General features: G+C 45.8%; 1 pseudogene; it reads left to right on the top strand.

The window, feature by feature from the left end:
* Positions 1 to 9232: 9232 nt before the first annotated feature.
* On the top strand, positions 9233 to 9351 carry LOC114910617 (uncharacterized; annotated as a pseudogene).
* The last annotated feature ends 901 nt before the right edge of the window (positions 9352 to 10252 follow it).

Raw genomic sequence — 10252 nt, 5'->3', positions numbered from 1 at the left:
TCTGCTCTCCGGGAGGGCCTCAATTATTGCTACCTCCTGGGACCTTACGCTGGTGCTGGTTCTTATAGGTCCCGTACGTCTCTGTCCCTGTCCTCCCGTTCCCTTGCCCGTTTCTTCCGTCTCCTTTCCTTTGTCATTCTGTTTATTTACGTCACTGTAGCCATTTCTGTTTGTTTGTTTTTCCTTTTGTCCCGCTCTGTCTGTCCTGTGGAGCCCTAGGTGGTGTCCTGCTTCCCTATGTACTTGTGCCATTCTTTTACCTGTCCTACCCATTCCTACTCTATTCTGTTCTGTGTTTGCTACTTGTGCGTATGTCCGGCAGCTGTTTGCCGGCCCCAGGCAGGTTACTGTTCTGACCCTGTCTTTTTCCTCTCTGTTTTCCATTCATTTATTAAGACCCAGGATATGCTTCATTCTGATCAATGTTTCTTCTTTTAATTGGTGTCTGTACATACTTTTTGCCAACTTCACCACCACCTCCCATTCTACCTCACTGGCTAAGTCAGAAGTGGGCTTTTGTGTGTGTATTATGCCTTCATAATGGGCCTGGAGTATATACACGTTACTTTTCATCCAGGCCTCCATGTTTTTTTTTTTTTTTTTTTGTACTGTCTGTCACGTAATTGTTGTAGGGGAGGAGGTATATAACTGGGTTATTTGGAGCTAGGCATGGGTTGCAGCAAGGGTTATAGTCGGAGTCTTATGTTTGGATTGGAGCTAGGGTGAGGGTTGGCGCTTAGGTTGGGCTGGAACTAGGGGTTAGGCTGGAGTGAGAATTAAGGTTGAGCTACGGTTAGGGTTGGAGCTAGGCTTAGGGTTGCAGCAAGGGTTATGGGATGGAGCTATGTTATGGTTGAGCTAGGTAGAGCTGGATCTATGGATAGGGCAGGAGCTACGGTAGGGTTAAGGTTGGGCTAAGGTTTTGGCTGGAGCTGCGGTTAGAGCTTAGGTCAGGGTCTGAGCTAGGGGGTTAGGGCTGGATCTCAGCATAGAGCTTGGTTAGGCTTGGAGCTAGGTTATGGTTGGAGCTTAGGGGTAGGGTTGGAGCTAGGGTTAGCGTTTGAGCTATGATTCGGGTTGGAGCAAGTCTTAGGCTTGGAGCTAGGGATAGGACTGCAGCTAGGGTTAGGGTAGGAGGAAGGCGAAGGGTTGGAGCTAGTTTTAGGGTTGGAACTATGGATAGAGCAGGAGCTATGGTTAAGGTTGGAGCTAGGGTTAGGACTGGAGCTGCACATAGAGCTTGGGTTACAGTGTGAGCCAGGGCTAGGGTCAGAGCAAGTCTTTGGGTGTGAGCTTGGGTTAGGCTTGGAGCTAGGGTTAGGGTTAGGCTGAGGAGAGTTATGGACTTCGTTTACACAGTTGTATTTCGGTTACTCTGGCAACACGTGTTCTCTTCCAGGTTGTAACATGTCAGTTTTGTTTTCGGTGTGTTTGTGCATGGTGGAGTGATGCTGGTGAATGAAGCGTTGCTGGGAGGTGTGTAAAGGCGTTATGTATGTGTGCATGTGTGTGTTAATGGGGTGTCCAGTTGTGGGAGTCGCATGTGTTGTCAGAGAATTTTTCTCATTTTTTGTTGCGGAGTAATGTCTCCCCCCTTGTGACTCTCGTGTGGAATTGCAGGTAGGTTGAAATTTCTGTGGTGGGTGTGCTGTGATGTGGTTGGGTTTCTAGTGTTCTCAGTCAAGGTGTAACAACCGCAGACTAAACACCAAGCTAAACTCCATTCAAGATAAAGAGACGAGTCGTCGTTGTATTTTTGAGACTTTAACTGATGACTCCTTCACCAAGACATGGAATGAAAACTATACCCAAAATACAAAAAAATTAAAGAAAATCAATTTACAAAAATAGTCTGTATCATTATTTTACATAACAAAACATTATATACATGTGGCAAACATTAACATAACCATACAGCTTACATGTACATGTTCGTTTGTAAAAACATTCTTAGAACGTAAATTATTCTATATTTTTATAAAATAATTCTTAATATCCTTTCTTTAAACTCTAAATAATAAATTCCCGTCACTTACGACATTGATTTCTCAGTCCTTAGCTGTGGATGCGATCAAATCCATGTGCTTCTGGCCATGTGGCTTCCTCGCTTTTCCTGGTCTGACAACCGGAAGTGATGCGCTCAGCAAACAGGAAGTGATGCGCTCAGCAAAACAGGAAGTGATGTGCTCGGAAAAACAGGAAGTGATGTGCTCGGAAAAACAGGAAGTGACGCGCTCGGAAAACAGGAAGTAATATACTCAATTTTAAACGAACTTTATCGTCGAACGAAAACGTTCCAAACCCCAAAAAAGAACTAATAATGTCTTCTAGACATAACACTCCCCGCCTGACCTCGTGAGGTCACTACACATATGTATACCACAGGTCAACCTAAACATCTTCAGGGAGAAGTAAAACAACTTCTGTGATTGGTCTGCGAAATGTCTTCACAGTACCCTGCTCAACTGTTTTAACCTCGACTTGTCTAACATGACCATCGGTTTCCAGAAAATGTGGAGCTTATTCTTGCCATAGGCCAACAATTGCGTTCGGCCTGCTTGTCTTTGAGCAGGACCACATCTCCAACTTGCAAGTCTTTGCGATGGGTGGTCCATTTTTGTCTGCGCTGTAAATAAGGCCGGTATTCTCTACGCCATCGTGTCCAGAATTGGTTTGCCAGTGCTTGTACTTGTTTCCACTGTTTAGTGTACATACCCTTCTCCGAGAAGTCACCAAGTGGTGGTGGAGCACCTGACTTTGGGTGAGAAGCAGGATGGAGAAAGAACCTGAGGGTTGTCCGGGTCTGTAGAAACGGTACTAATGGTCGCGCATTCATAATCGCAGCAACTTCCGCCATTAATGTAGAGAGAACTTCGTGGGTGAGGCGGGCATTTTAGCAACATAGAGTTCAAGATCCTTCTAGCAACGCCTATCATTCTCTCCCAACTGCCACCCATATGCGAAGCATGAGGAGGATTAAACTCCCAAACACATTCTTTCTTGCTGAGGTATCTTTGTATTCCCGAATCCAGTTGGTTTTTATCCATTCCAAGTTCTTTGCTTGCGCCGATGAAGTTCGTGCCACAGTCGGACTTCAACTGCTTAGCTGGTCCTCTGATGGCGAAGAAGCGCCTAAGTGCATTTATGCAACTTGATGCATCCATAGATTCTATCAGCTCTATGTGTACTGCTCTAGAACTTAAACAGCTGAACATGATTGCCCATCTTTTACTTTCTGCGTGTCCTCCACGGGTCCTCCTAGCAGTAACCATCCACGGACCAAAAACATCTAGTCCGACATAGGTGAACGGAGGGCATATTTGGAGACGCTCTGTAGGTAAGTCTGCCATGAATTGTTCCGCAACTTTACCTCTAAGCTTCCTGCACGTCACACCGTTATGAATGACTGTGTTGATGAAGCCTTTTACCACCCAGATCCAGTATCCTGCTGCTCGTATGGCTCCCTCCGTGAAGTGGCGTCCCTGATGTTTCACTTGCTCATGGTGATGGCGTGTCAGCAGTAAGGCTACATGGCTGTTCTTAGGCAAAATCACAGGATGCCTTTCATTAGTTTCTAAGTCCGAATGTTGTAGCCGGCCTCCAATGCGAATCAAGCCATCAGTGATGATTGGGCTAAGCTTTTGGAGACAGCTATCCTTTGGAATGGGCTTTTTAGCCTGCAGAGCCACAAGTTCCTTTTGGAAGGCAGATCTTTGTGCAGCTTGGAGGATAACATTCATAGCTTGGTCAAGTTCCTCGGGTGAACGTGGTTGTTTACACCAGTGCCACCCTTTGCACGCCCTAACTTTGCCCGATTGTTTGCAGGATTTAGCTATGTGAGTCAGGCATGCAACAGCTCTAAGGAGTGAATGAAGACTAGAGCAGCGCTGGAAGCGATCTGATTGAGTATGTTCTCCATCAGGTGTGTGCTGTAAGTTTTATTTCTGGCCTGATTTCAATGTCCTTTTCCGGTTGTATTAAGTCAAATCTTTCACATGTGTGCTTGCTTTCTCCAGGGTATTTCGTAGGAATGATGGTCCAAGAACCAGGTTGTTTGCGCTAGACGAGAGCGGGCAGGAATCTTGAAATGTGATCCGCGGGATTTTCTTCAGAGGGAACATAGTGCCATTGTTCTGGTTTGGAAGAGTGGCGTATAAGCTGAATCCTGTTGTGCACATAGACGTAGAACCTTTTAGTGGTATTATGGATGTATCCGAGTACTACCTTGCTGTCACTGTAGAAATTAACCTCATCAAACTTTACATCTAGCTCCTCTTGGATGAGGTCCGCCAACTCAACAGCTAAAACAGCCGCACAGAGTTCTAGACGTGGGATGGTAGGTTCGGATTTGGGTGTTAACCGTCCTTTAGCCATGACAAATCCGATCTCAGTGTGACCATCTTTTTGAACGGTCTTGAGATATGCAACGGCTCCAATCGCCTTTGTCGAGGCGTCTGCGAACACACTAAGCTCAATGTGCTCACTGTTGCAAAGTGACATGTCCGTATAGGTTCGTGGTATGTGCATCTGCTTGAGATCGTGAAGCGATTCGCGCCATAAGTCCCACTTATCACGTTTTTCTTCTGGGAGAGGAGTGTCCCAATCGGAGAGGTCAGCAGTGAGCTCTCTAAGAAGGGCTCTCCCACAGACAGTGACAGGGGCCAGCAGACCTAGAGGGTCAAAAATGCTGTGTACAGTGGATAAACACACCACGACGAGTGAAGGGCTTTGTAGCTGTTGATACAGAAAAGGTAAAGGTGTCTGTCGATATCTCCCACAGGAGGCCCAAACTGCGCTGGATGGATTGTGTCTCTCCGCTGAGGTCTAAGTCCTTGACAGTTGTTACACAGTCTTCTGGGGATAAGGCCTTTAAGACGTTTTGACTGTTTGTGGTGAACTTGTGAAGGCGTAGGTTTGATTCCGCTAGAGAGGCCTGTGTCCTTTTAAGCAGGCCAATTGCTTCGTGATCAGTTGGTACAGATATGAGACCATCATCGACATAGAAATGTCTTTCCACAAACTGAACAGTATCATCGCCATAATGTGGTGCACCTTCTCTAATGGCTCTTCTCAGCCCGTAGATGGCGACGGCAGGCGAAGGACTATTGCCGAAAACATGAACTTTCATTCGATAGTCAATGATGTTTTGTTGATATCATTTTCTTCGTACCACAGGAATCTAAGAAAGTTTTGATGGTTCTCGCTTACCTCAAAACAGTAGAACATTTGCTGGATGTCTGCTAACACGGCTACTTTCTCCTTGCGAAAGCGGAGCAGAACACCGATCAACGTGTTGTTTAATCTGGGCCAGTCAGTAATACATCATTTAGGGAGATTCCTTGGTATTGTGAGCTTGAATCGAACACCACCCTAATCTGGTCGGGCTTCCGAGGATGATATACTCCAAATGTAGGAAGGAACCAGCATTCCTCATTGTCCCTTAGTGGTGGTGCTACTTCAGCGTGTCCATTTTGAAAGATTTTGTCCATGAATGCAAAGTACTGTTTCTGCATTACGGGGTTCCGTTTGAGCATTTTCTGCAGTGACATGAATCTCTTAACAGCCTGCTCTTTATTGTTAGGAAGGTGCGGTCGTGGCTCCTTAAACGGGAGTGGTGCTACCCAGGTATTCTTACTGTTTTGGTAGACTTCAGTATCCATCTTTTCCATAAACATTGCATCTTCGATTGATGGAGCAGGTCTGTTGTCTTGGTCAGTTCTGTTGAACACTGTTTTTCCTAGTGTTTCCTCTGTTATCTTAGGGGCTTGGTTGAGGTTGGGTAATGATTCCTTTATCTGCATGTAACTTGTGCATGGCCGGAAGATGGAGTGACGACCACTTTCCAGCGCGGTGGTCTTGAAGTTGCTGATGATTGGCTTATGAATGTTTCCTAGGCACACTTCTCCTATTACTACCCAGCCGAGGTCCAAACGTTGCGCAAACGGTGCATTGTGTGGCCCGTTTACCTGCTGTCTTACTTTGTGTAGTCTTAATACATCTCTACCCAGAAGAAGTAAGATCTCTGCATTCGAGTCAAGTTCTGGGAGATGTTTAGCAATATGTTGTAGATGGGGCTGATGATCACAGCATTTGGAGTTGGAATCTCAGTGCGATTATTGGGATGTCACTACACTCAATAAGTGGTGGAAGAGGAATTGCCACTTTGCCATCTATGGATTCGATCATGAATCCTTCAGCGCGTCTTCCAGCTGTTACAGCTAAACCTGCACAGGTTCTCAGTTGATATGAGGAAGGCTGACTTTTTATACCGAACAGGCTGAAGAACTCTGGTCTGGCCAATGAGCGGTTGCTCTGGTCATCTATTATCACATATGCATTTACCACTTTGTGGACAGCATCATGTGGGTATATTTTTGCAAGGCATATTTTTGCACATGAGCGGCTGAATTGTCCCTTGCCACATACCTCCGTGCAGCTTGAACTTATGACAGCTGTGTCTGCATTAGTGGTTTCAGCCTCCCCGCCGTCCACCTTTGGTGTTCGAGGGGCCTTTGATGATTGACTCGATGTGCCTGGATGCATGGCTGTGACGTGGTAGGTGGTGTCACACTCCAGACACTTTACAGATGCCTTACAGTCCTTGGCCAGATGCGATGTCGATGCACAGCATTTAAAACATATGCCATTTTTTTTGAGAAAGGCTTTTCTTTCCTCTATAAGTTTGTTCCGGAATGCTCTACAACTTTGTAGTGAGTGCGGTTTGTTGTGCAAAGGGCAGGTTTTGTGAGATCAAACATTGTGTGCTTTGTTAAATTGTGGTGAAGAAATATCTGTTTTCTGTACTGAGAAAATTCTGTCGTTTTTTCTTGAAGTTGGCTTGTCTTGTTTTGAGGAGACAGTGCCGCTCCCTTGGTTCAGGAAGCTGGGATCATTTCGCTTTTTTGCCTCATAACACACAAATGCACAGAAATACTGAAAAGGAGGAAAACGTCATTATTGTCCCTCTTTGTATTGTGATCCAGCAGAAAGCCATTTTTCTTGGAGGCCAAAGGGTAGCTTGCTTACAATTGGTGAAATGCCACGTGAGGTATCCAAATAAGATAAGCCGGTAAGATAGCCGTCTTCTTGGGCACCAAGTATTTCTGTCAACAAGTCTCCAAGCTCACGGAGCTTGACGTGATCTCTTGCGCTGAGCTTTGGAAAATTCTCAAGACGCTCAAAAAGTGACTTCTCTATTATCTCTGGAGCAGCATAACACTCCCCCAGCCGTTCCCATGCTTTGTTTAGTGCCTCGGATGGATTGCCGACATAAACTGCCCGTATGCGTTTGACATATTCACGGGATTCTTTCCCAAGCCACTTGATCATGAGGTCGAGTTGCTGAACTGCACTTAGTTGAATGTCACTGGTTATACTAGTAAATGATGCGTACCATGCACGATAGTTCTCAGGTTTGTCATCAAACTGGTACAGGCCTGAGTTTGTGAGATCTCGTCTGGCTAAGTACTGTGCTAAAGGGTCTGTTGCAGGTGTTGGTAAGACTGCAGGATCCTTACTTGGGAAAAAAGGCTGAGCATGCACATTGAACTGTCTTGGAGCGTATGGTTGGAAGTTTTGATTTACGGTTCCTTCTTGTTTAATATCTGTCCCTTTAATCTTCTTCTTCACTTTCGTTATTAATGGTAAGTACATGTTGTCCCTTTCTTCAAAATCTCTTGTAATGCTGCCTCGTGAAGGCTTTGCAGCGTCGTCTGCCAATGTCTGATGGGTTAAAAAGCTTTTCTCCTGGTCTTTGTACGATTGGCTTTCAACAGGTAAATGTGGCGGAGAAGCGCTTTCTTTAAGAGCATTTTGTGAACGAACATATTCACTTGTAAGTTCCGTTTTATCTTGAAGCTCTGTTGCCACTACTTCATCTACAATTTGTAAATCCTCAGCCATTTCCAAAACCTGCGCCTCACGGGCTGTTGCTTCAGCTTCGCATTGTAGACGCAAGGCTTCGAGTTCTGCTTGTAGTTTCGTTCTTTCAAACTGTATTTCTGCATCTCTTCTAGTTGCCTCTAAATCCTTGTTAGCCGCTGCCAGCTTTAGCTCTAGTTGTTTAGTTGCATATTCTGCTCTTATCTTAGCTGCTTCGGCCTTTGCTCGTGCACGTCCTGCAGTACTGGCAAAAGAGGTTGAAGATTTTGCACTTGAGGCTACCCTTTGAGATTTTCCACTTGCAGCTGATTTTGAACTTTCGGAAGCCATCCTGCTAATTACTGATCCGTTCCTGTCTTTTCACTCTAGTGTTCTCGTCAAGGTGTAACAACCGCAGACTAAACACCAAGCTAAACTCCATTCAAGATAAAGAGACGAGTCGTCGTTGTATTTTTTGAGACTTTACTGATGACTCCTTCACCAAGACATGGAATGAAAACTATACCCAAAATACAAAAAAATTAAGAAAATCAATTTACAAAAATAGTCCTGTATCATTATTTTACATAACAAAACATTATATACATGTGGCAAACATTAACATAAACCATACAGCTTACATGTACATGTTCGTTTGTAAAACATTCTTAGAACGTAAATTATTCTATATTTTTATAAAATAATTCTTAATATCCTTTCTTTAAACTCTAAATAATAAATTCCCGTCACTTACGACATTGATTTCTCAGTCCTTAGCTGTGGATGCGATCAAATCCATGTGCTTCTGGCCATGTGGCTTCCTCGCTTTTCCTGGTCTGACAACCGGAAGTGATGCGCTCAGCAAACAGGAAGTGATGCGCAAAAACAGGAAGTGATGTGCTCGGAAAAACAGGAAGTGATGTGCTCGGAAAAACAGGAAGTGACGCGCTCGGAAAAACAGGAAGTAATATACTCAATTTTAAACGAACTTTATCGTCGAACGAAAACGTTCCAAACCCCAAAAAAGAACTAATAATGTCTTCTAGACATAACAGGGTTTAAGTATCCAGAGCAGGTTTGTATTCTTGGATAGGGGTAGGCTGTGGATAGGAGAAAAAAAAAAATTTTGAGCGTGTACGAGTCGTGTGTGGGCTGGGGCTAGGGTTGGGGTTGGAGCTATGGTTAGGGTTAGATGTAGGGTTTGATTTGGAGCTAGGGTTAGGGCTGGAGCTTGGGTTAGGGTTGGAAATATGGTAAAGGTTGGAGCTAGGTTTCGGGCTGGTGCTATGGTTAGGTGTGGAGCTAGAGCGCTCTTTGTGTGAGCCTTTCGCGGGCAGCAGCTACAAGTAGGGCGCACGCGGCACTGGCGCTTGTTTACGGCCATACCACCCTGAATACGCCCAATCTCTTAAAATCTCGGAAACTAAGCAGGGTCGGGCCTGGTGAGTACTTGGATGGGAGACCGCCCAGGAATACCGGGTGCTGTAAGCGCGAGTATTGTCTGGAAACAGTCACTCTTCAATGTTTCATTTCTGTAGCAGGATTTCACTGGATTTTAATTCTCCCCCGTGATCCAAATAGGTGATTGCACCACAAATTGCCGCCTCGGTGTTGAGCTCCACAGCTGTTTTACTGTTTTTGTTAGTTTGTCCTGTCTTTAGTCATACTCCTAGAATCAGTTTTACCAGGGAAGAACTGCTGAACATTCAGCAGTACACACCACCCAATATTTTACCAGTTTTTGATTTTTGATTATTCTGACATTTTGCTGGACATTGTAGTTGGAGGTGGGGGGTGCGGTGGCGCAGTGGGTTGGACTGGGTCCTGCTCTCCAGTGGGTCTGGGGTTTGAGTCCCGCTTGGGGTGCCTTGCGACGGACTGGCGCCCCGTCCTGGGTGTGTCCCCTCCCCCTCCGGCCTTCCGCCCTGCGTTGCCGGGTAGGCTCCGGTTCCCCGCGATCCCGTATGGGACAAGCGGTTCAGAAAGTGTGTGTGTGTGTGTGTGTGTAGTTGGAGGTGCAGCGGTGCTGCTCAAGTGCTCCAAGACGCGCAAGTGTGGATAGCGAGCCGGCGCGCTAGTCAAGCTCCGAAAGTGCGGCTTCAGGACTGCGCTTCCTAGTATCCATCTGGCGAATCTCCCCTCCCTACCCAACAAAATGGATGAACTCCTTCTCCTGTCCCAAAAAAATAAGGATGTCTTAAACTCTGCTGCTCTGTGTCTCACGGAAACTTGGCTGAATGAAGCCATTCCGGACAGCGCGCTACATCTGCCGGGCTTCCAGTTGTTCAGAGCGGATCGCGATGCAGAATCAGCGGGGACATCACGTGGCGGTGGGACATGCTTCTACATCAACGAAAGGTGGTGTACAGACGCAAGAGCGTCGAAGAAGACG

The sequence above is a fragment of the Scleropages formosus genome, chromosome 5, assembly GCF_900964775.1.
Source record: "Scleropages formosus chromosome 5, fSclFor1.1, whole genome shotgun sequence".
Classification (NCBI taxonomy): Eukaryota; Metazoa; Chordata; class Actinopteri; order Osteoglossiformes; family Osteoglossidae; genus Scleropages; species Scleropages formosus.
This window is presented reverse-complemented; position numbering and strand designations above follow the sequence as displayed.